The sequence below is a fragment of the Acomys russatus genome, chromosome 28 (assembly GCF_903995435.1).
Source record: "Acomys russatus chromosome 28, mAcoRus1.1, whole genome shotgun sequence".
Classification (NCBI taxonomy): Eukaryota; Metazoa; Chordata; class Mammalia; order Rodentia; family Muridae; genus Acomys; species Acomys russatus.
The window spans coordinates 38,844,016-38,853,348 of NC_067164.1; the positions used below are offsets into that span (position 1 = coordinate 38,844,016).

Sequence of the window (9,333 nt, forward strand, 5' to 3'; positions counted from 1 at the left end):
CCTTTTCCACCATAAGGACAAACCCAGCTGTGTAAATAGGACATTTACAGGGAAGACAGAAATCCCTGAAAATGTCACCCACGTACTATCTCCGCTGCAGGTGCATTCTGCCTGTCAACCCCTGAGTTACAGGCTCTGGTGACAGCTCAGCTGTTGTGCTTGCCACATATGCTTGAAGGGTTGCATTGAGCTCAATGCTTTGGTCCCTCACACAAAGCAGAGCACAGTGGCAGGCAGGAATAATCCCAGTGCTGAACGGGAAGGGGCAGGCCATTCCCTGGGACTCGCCGGCCAGCTAGCCACACCGAATCACCGAAGAACCCTGTCTCAGTAAGTGAAGGCAACAGCTCTGAAGAGTGACATCCGAAGCTGATCTCTGGCCTCCATGTACACACACACACAAACACACATACACACACACACACACACACACACACACACACACACACACACACACACGAACAATACTCACATACAAATTAAAAACAAAAGCCCAAGGTTAAGGATTATTCACTTTGAGAATTCACTCAGAATCTCTTAACTACATATAGATTAACTTTTTAAAGAAGCTCTCTGCTAGGCGTGGTGGCGCACGCCTTTAATCTCAGCACTCGGGAGGCAGAGGCTGGTAGATCGGTGTGAGTTCGAGGCATGTAGAATCCTTTTCCTCACAAAACACTGGGGGCGGAGGAAGCATGGTCTTCCGGGGCCGTGGGACAGAAGCGGCGGAGCCACAGTTATGTTGTAGACTGTAAAAAAATAAATAAATAAATAAAATTGGTTCCAAGACAGAGTGAAATGATGGTGGAAACTAAAAAGGAAGAAAGAGGAACACCCACAGTGTGGAATGGGCACAGGATTTGGAGTCATCACAGGTGACAGGTTGTGGACTCCTGGCTCCTGGTACAGAGCTTCCAGGGTTAGGGGCGAGCTCAGCGGCAAAGCACGGGGAAGAGACTTGGCATCAGGCCAGCGAGAAACTCTACCATCAATCCCTGTGCTTCAGCCAAAGCAGCTTCTAGGCAGCTACAAAAGGCAAGGAAGGAGGGCCCTCTAAAATGATTGGCAGTTATTGCTTCGGGGCCCCTCTTTTGTTAAGCTGAGGAGACTCCAGACTGACCATGGCCACCAAGAAACCCAAGGAAGGAATCAAGACTGAAAACAACACTCCTATTAATTGGAAGGTGGGACAAGACACCCTTGTGGGGCAGTTTAGGATTAAGAGACAGACACACTCCTGAAAGCCTTTTGCGGAGGACGGGATTTGTTAATGAGGCAGATCAGATTCTGGTCTGACCGGCAGCCACTCAGTGAAGCAGAGACAGCAGGCCATGTGGAAATGGAGGATGAAGATATGACAGCCATCTTCCAGCAGCAGATGGGGCCCCATCTCCTAACGAGTTCAAGGCCAACCTGGTCTACAAAGCGAGTTCAGGACAGCCAAGGCTACACAGAGAAACCCTGTCTCAAAAAACCAAAAAGAAAGGAAAGAAAGAAACTGGGGTGTGTACACAAGCACACTGAGCTTTGTTTCTTTTTCTTTTTTAAACTAAATGACCAATATTCTGGTTTGGTTGACATCAGATGGGGGATAGAACTGTTTCTGTGAAACTATCCCCCCCTGAGTTTCTATTGGTGGTGCTCTCTTACCTGCTGTTCCAGTAACTTGTTTTGTTCTCGTTGTTTTAACGAAGGAACCCAACAGCTTAAAACTCTTTGCATACCTGTTCAATGGGAGAATGTTAATGTTTTTCATTTATCCTTGTGAAACCAAGGACAATTTTATAACTTTTTTGTATGAAGCCATTGCAGATTCTAATCTGTTTTTAAGTACAGGTAAATTATTCTCAGGAAAAAAAAATGATCTGAGATAATTTCCCTTTTAAGTTAATCATCATATTGTTTAAATAAACTTCTTGTTCAAAATGGGGGGGGGGGGGCGGGAAGGACACTTTCTACAAAGCAAGTTCCAGGACAGCCAAGGTTTATATTTTAACACCAGCAAGAAGGCTTCAAACCAAAGTTCATGCTACTTTAAAAAAAATAAAGAAGTACGGCTGGAGAGAAAGCTCAGAGGTTAAGAGCACTGGCTGTTCTTCCGAAGGTCCTGAGTTCGTTTCCCAGCAACCACATGGTGGCTCACAACCATCCATAATGAGATCTGATGCCCTCTTCTGGTGTGCAGGCACACATGCAGGCAGACCACTATACATAATAAATAAACAAATCTTTTAAAATAAAGAAAGAAAGAAGTAAGGTTGGTTTTTGTTGTTGTTGTTTGTTTTGTTTTGTTTTGTTGGTCAAAACATTGTCAAGAATTTTCTATCTCTCTGATTCGTCCATATTCTTTAGTTCCAGACCTAAGGCAACCCTTCATGACTTACGAGTGTAAGTAGATTATCTGCTATGTGGGGGGTGAATATATTGGCTTAGTTTTCTACAAGTATCCTTATTTCGGTAGGAACAGCTCAATGATAAGTCACTGCGCTGCCCTGTGCCAACCAAACCAACTGTAACACTATTTTCTCATGCCTGAAGACAGTACTAAACACACTCCTAGGCACCTAGACCAGTCAGGGAGGCACAGACCTGGGTCTGTGCTCAGTGACCTGGTCAGGACTCCATAGGAAAAAATACGCAGCCCTATCAGGTACCTCGCCCTGCCCTTTGCTTTCAGCCGCCCCAGAAGACTGCGTGATCCCATCAGATTCCTCTCCAAATCCTTCCCCTCCGGTTAAAGCCAGTAGAGAAAGACCTGCGTTATCCCACCACACCCTCCCTCCTGCTCAGCCTGGCCTTGTCATGCCCCACCCTCCCACCATTTCATCCGACTAACCCTTCTACATCATAACCTTGGCCATTTTGTTCCACGCTACCCCCACACCCCCACCCCACCCCCATCAAAATCTCTTCACCGGGGCTGGAGAGATGGCTCAGTGGTTAAAAGCACTGACTGTTCTTCCAGAGGAACTGAGTTCAATTCCCAGCAACCACATGGTGACTCACAACCATCTATCATGAGATCTGATGCCCTCCTCTGGCCTGCAGGTGTACATGCAGGCAGAGTACTTATCCCACTCACTCAAGGGGTGCTCAAGGGAAGTAGGAAGTTCAGAGGTGTGAGTTTAAGGCTGGGAGGGCACTAGCTAGCGATTCAACTGAGCTCTTAGGCAGGTACAGCCTCCTAGGAGGTGCTACCCGTAAGGCAGTGCACTAACTATCCTAATTAAGGTCAAGATTAACAGTTTAAGGATTTGAGACAAGGATGGAGCTGCTTGTTTTCTGTTGATGCGCATTGCTTAGAAAATAATCAGAACTAACTGTTTGTCGGTGATTGTACTTAATAAACTGGCGCCATCAACCTCCTCCCCCCGCCACCCCTGCATTCCACACAAACCCTCCGTCCCTGCCAAATTAACCTGATTACCCTGAAAGCGCTTTGCGGTTTCCACCCCCTTATCTTTCCTGATGCCAACTACTTTGAGTAAATCATTACCTTAGTCCTGTCCAAATGCCTGTTTGCTTACCTATTGCTTTTCTTTACACCCCCCTAAGCATGGGCTCCACCCCCCTCAGCTGAGTAACTCACTACTCACAGGTTTTTTTTCCCTCAATCTACCATAACCGGACAGTCTGCACTAGCATGCTGCCGCTCAGGAGATTACTTAGACCTGCACAGTCCGGCGCCTCCCCTGCAGCCTCGCATCCCGGCCTCACTCCCTGGCTTGGTCCTCGCGCTGCCTGCATCGACAGGCAGGTCTTGTTTTCGGGGCTGCAACGCTAACTTTAGGGCTGAGCAGCTGGAAGCGCTTGGTGTCCCTCCGGTACCTTCACTCGCGCCTCCCCTTTAACTCAGCCTGTGGAATTACCCTGTGTGGTTCCAGGAGGAGCCGGCATGGTGTGGCCACAACTGCTTTAGAAAGTTAAGCAAAATACCATGACATTAGTGATCCTTGAAACGGGTTTTGCTAAGCGAAATAAACTCTACCCAAAAAATAAAAAAAAAGATTTGCTGTAATTCCATTTATACTTAGTCAGACACAGAGAAAGCACAAGGGTGGTTGCCCCGGCTGGTGGGAAGGCCAACGGGGGATTGTTTAACGAGGAGAGTTTCACCACAGGAAGAAGACAAGAGTTCTGGAAACAGAAAGAAACAAAAATGACACAACAATAAAAGGGCTTAACACTGCCAAAGGGTTACCACTTGAAGTGGTAAGCCTTGTTGTGAGTATTTTATCACACAAAAAAAATAAATTTAAGTGAGTGATTCAAAAATACAATACAGAGAGTTTGGTGCAAAGGTAACACGGCGACCTCCGTCAACATGGAGATACCTCTGAGACAGACACCTCACTAAATCTCTCCTGTGATTTCCTAACCCTGAGTGTTTTTGCTCAGCGTGTGCCCCCGTTCTTTCTCATTCGTGGCTCCAGTTTATGCTCGGCTGCTTTGTGGCCTGGCCGCGGATGTTCCTTTAAAATCAAGTATTTAAGCAGCGGGAGCCAAGAGCTGCTAAATAAATATATTTCACCAAAGTATTGCTTCCTCCTCACAGGCCTGCTGTTTGATTTTCCCACCTCTGTGGACTTTGCACCCCATAGACTCAACCTCATGTTCTCTCTGAATAGAGAACTGGTCCCCCCCCCCTCTTTGAGAGGGAAGGGAACACATCTCCTCGGTCTCTCCTTGGGTCACAGAGGCCCTATCAGGCAGCTTGAAATTGCCAATGAGACGGCCTCCTGAAGCCTGCCCACCCCCAGCCAGGATCCTGTAACTAAGGCCACTGGATTTCTTAGCATATTGCTCCTCTTTCCCAGTGAATATCGATTACCTACCTCCCCGGAACGCGTAGCCACTGTCCTATCTTCCCACTCTTGCAGGGACTTGGACTATGCACGCCACACCTGTCTTAGATATAATCAGGACTCGGTGAGGTGTTTTAAGAATCATACTATCATTACTAGCCCGGTGGGGGGTAGCTTTTAAACTAACCACAAAACCTCCTTAAATGCAAATGTACGGCTTTTCTCTTCTGTTTCCCTGAGTTCTATGTACGCCATTTTGAGAATCCACTGAGTCCCACAGCAGAACGTTCAGGTGTGTGACACCGAGACTCCACACAATACAAATTTGACCGTACCTGCTCACTGTAATAAGTCCATAATGACATCATCTGGGTGACGTCCTTTAGTCCCGTGAATCTCGTGCAGGCCACTGAGGCAGTTTCGTAAATACGCCAAGCAACGCAGTGCACTGTGAAATTCCCCGACTTTGGTTCATACTATCGGTCACTGCTGTGAAAATGGAGTCAACACCCAAATCTCCCTGGACTGAAATCCATTGTGATAACTCCTCAGAATGCTATCGTCTGGTGAAAGGAAATGGGGCTTCCTCAGAGAAACTGCAGGAGGAGGACGGACGTAATATGAACCCAGTGCTTCCTGTGGGCATCAAAACGCTTAGCCAATAGCCGGACGGCTGGTGCACGCCTTTAATCCCAACACTGTGACTTCGTGGGCAGCCTGGTCTACAGAGTGAGTCCAGGACAGCCAAGGCGACACAGAGAAACCCTGTCTCAAAAAAACCAAACAAACAAACAAAAAACCCGCTTAGCCAAAAAGATGGAGCGCCTCAAAGGGGCGCCGGAAGTGAGCCTGAAAGGGCTTCAGCGGCTAAAGCTGGATTAAAGTGGTAACAGAAAACAGCAGAACGCTGGGTTCCCCACGGCGCTGGGACAGTTAGCTGTGAGCACATACTGTTGTAGTGACTGGGCAAGGAAAGAAATAGGTGAATTCGGCTTAGTAAACACCTCTTCCAGGAAGGAGAAGGCTACCCCCTCCTGACTCAACTTCAGGACGCACTAGGGACCGTGGCTTGTTTCCAAACTTCTCACTGGAAACATTTGGACTTCACAAAGAGGAAACCTGGCCGGCAACAGGGCAGATTCACACCTCTAGCACACGTATGTGGGGTGCCTGTATGGCTGGCAGGCTGGGAGAGAAGGCTTTGCATTCTAGAACATTCTAATCACAAGGAAAAGATCAGGCACCCCCAGATCAGGGACTTTTCTAATAAAAGACTTACCCAGCTCAGCACATAACACCCACCTCATAGAAACCAGGACAGACCAATGGTCCTGATGGCTTGCCATAATACCGTGTCCCAGCTTGGGTATTGGGACAATAAAGTGACATTGCTGGGAGAAAAACCAAAAACCTTGGGGAATCCAGAGTCTGAAATTTAGTTAATAGTGATGGTTCCAGGGACATTCCCCAGGTTGTTTGTGCAAGTTATGTTGTATTTGCTCATGTTTGCAAACTTAAAGGGTACAGCTTCAAGGCTGGGTGTGGTGGCACATGCCTGTAATCCACCCGAACTCTGCCTAGACAGAGGCACGTGGATCACTGTGAATTCAAGGCCACCCTGGTTTACAAAGTAAGTCTAGGACAGCCAAGGCTACACAGACAGACACTGTCTTGGAAAAGCAACAAGTGGTGGCAGGGAGAGATTTAGCTTAGTCTCTGGGCAAAGAAAGTGCTCTTACAGCCAAGGATACACAGAGAAACCCGGGCGTGGTGGTGCATGCCTTTAACCCCAGCACTCGGGAGGCAGAGGCAGGCGGATCACTGTGAGTTCGAGGCCAGCCCTGGTCTACAAAGTGAGTCCAGGATGGCCAAGGCTACACAGAGAAACCCTGTCTCGGGAAAAAAAAAAAAAAATGAAGACGAGGAGGAAGAAGAGGAGGAGGAGAAGGAAGTAAAGACAACTCCACTTGTAGAAGAGGTACTTTTCTACTCTAGGATTTATAGACTAAAACAGACTTGTGCCCACACAAATATGGGTTCCATGTTCTTCAGACCTGGGGTACAGCTCAGTGGTAGAGCATATGAGCCACACTCACAAAGCCTCAGGTTCTGTCCAAAACAACAATAGCATCCTCTCATAATGGGACTTTTGTTTGTTCGGTTGGTTGCTTGGTTGGTTTGGTTAGTTGCTTTTCTTTTGAGACAGGGTTTCCCTCTGTAACCTTGGCAGTCCTGAACTGTAATAAGAACTTTAGGCCCTTACTCATTAGCACTCTGTGTAGGGGTGGGAATGAAATTTACTCCTGAGGATGGCCATCAGGGAGTCTTGTGCCAAAGCCAGAGGTACCAGAAAAGTTGTTTTGTTTTGTTTTGTTTTGTTTTTAATCCTAATGTTTACTAGAAAATAACACTAGCAAAAGAAAAAAAAAAAAGACATACAAAACGAAAGAAAGGATTGATGCCTGAATGGTCCACCAATTGATTCAAAATGGGCAACTCAAACATCAATCACATGAAGATGTAGCTAAGTTGACAATCCCTTCTTATCAGCAATGCACTGGTCATGTGTGGTGGTACCACATGGGAGGCAGAGGAAAGCAGGTCTCTGTGAGTATAAGGTCAGCCTGGTCTACATAGAGAGATGCCATCTCAGAAAAACAAGAATATATTGAACTATTTCAAGAAAACATTGAAATGAAGGTTCTCTGTGCTGGGAGATTTCTAAGACCCCCATATGCTCTCTTACTTTCCTGTGAAGATACCATCAGAGGGAATTAATCCAAAGCAAGCTGAGCATTTCGCATTTGATTACCAAATTGCCAGAGCCGAAATGAAGTGTTTCAGTTGTCTACTACAACACACAACCGAAAGAGAATCAAAACATTTTATTAAATGTGTTAGAGGCAGTCCCAGAAGATTCCCGATAAGACCTCACTCATCTTCTCAGGGGGAAAAGGGACCTGAGAGAGTGAGAGGAAGCTCACAGTGACTCAAGGGTAAAGCAGCCAGAAAGAGATGGAGCGGAAATGCTTTATTTCTTCACGTTCCCAGAAAGGGAAGACTTTTTCTCCTCCCCTCCCTCTTTCTTTCTTTTTTTAGTCAATTGGAAACCAATGCAGGAAATCTAAAAAGACAGCCTGGCTCAAAAGCTTAGAAAGTTTCAGCATCTTGCAAGTACCACACTGATACATAGAAAAACACAGCGCTGACAATCTCTGCAGGCAGATTCTTATGTAACCCTCACAACCCTCAATATGCTCGGGGAAAACTGTGCTTTCTTTGGATAGCTTTTGGTTTCCAATGTTTGACTTTACTTGACACACTCCAAAGAAGTGGAGGCATGGGGAAGAAAGTGGCCTTTTAGTTTATTTTTCCAGACAGAACCAGATCCACAATCAAGAACAATCGTCTCTCCACAGCTCACATTCTGCTGTCCTGGGGTCCCGACACCACCACACTGACTCAACCTGAAATCGTCTATTTAGTGAGGAGACTTTTTTCTTTTTTAAGATTTATTTATTTATTCTTATATATATACAGTGTTCTGTCTTCATGTACACCTGCAGGCCAGAAGAGGGTACCAGATCTCACTATAGATGGTTATGAGCCACCATGTGGTTGCTGGGGATTGAACTCAGGACCTTTGGAAGAACAGGCAGTGCTCTTAACCTCTGAGCCATCTCTCCAGCCCTCAATGTTGTGTATTATTATCAAGACACTACTTACATAAGAAAATCAAGAGGGGCTGTAGAGATGGCTCAGAGGTTAAGAGCACTGACTGTTCTTCCAAAGGTCCTGAGTTCAATTCCCAGCAACCACATGGTGGCTCACAACCATCTATAATGTAACCTGATGCCCTCTTCTGGCCTGCAGCTGTACATGTAGACCACTGCATAACTAATAAACAAATACATTTAAAAAAAAAAAAAAAAAAAAAAAAAAAAAAAGAAAATCAAGAATATGCAGTGAATGATTTCATACAAGTGACAGAAGGGCTGGGGATCAAATCTGGAGCCTGGGGTATGCTGGGCAAGCCTTCTGGCACTAAAAGGACAGCCCCAGACTCAATTAAAGTATCTTTAACTCATACTATATGCCTGCAGATTAAACAGATGATAGTAAAATTGAAATCGTTGGGAAACGAAGGTGGCCCACCTCTTCTCTTTCCAATTCTCTCCTTTTCTAGATTAGCTGAGCCATGGTGTCTCTGGTGGAGACAGGAGGCAAGGCGTTTGCAGCGCCACGGTGGTCTAGACGGAGGTGAGTTGAGCGCCCTCAGGTGGGAGAGGAAACCCACAGCATGATGGCACAGGTTAGAAAGGGGGACAGAGGTGCACCAGCGACCCAGCTCAGGGTGCTGTAAGCTAAGCAGGATGACAAGAGAGTCCGTCCACACAGGGCACTTCGCAACAGGAGGCCCAAGGAAGATGCCATAGGCCCGCTCTTAAAAGGAAACTGAACAGTTAAGTTCATGTATCAAGACTAATGAGACCCAGGAAGAAAGCAGAATTTAATTTTATGATAATGT

General features: G+C 46.3%; 1 pseudogene; it reads left to right on the top strand.

The window, feature by feature from the left end:
- Positions 1 to 1,121: 1,121 nt before the first annotated feature.
- Positions 1,122 to 5,470, top strand: LOC127210811 (small ubiquitin-related modifier 2-A-like; annotated as a pseudogene).
- Positions 5,471 to 9,333: the final 3,863 nt, after the last annotated feature.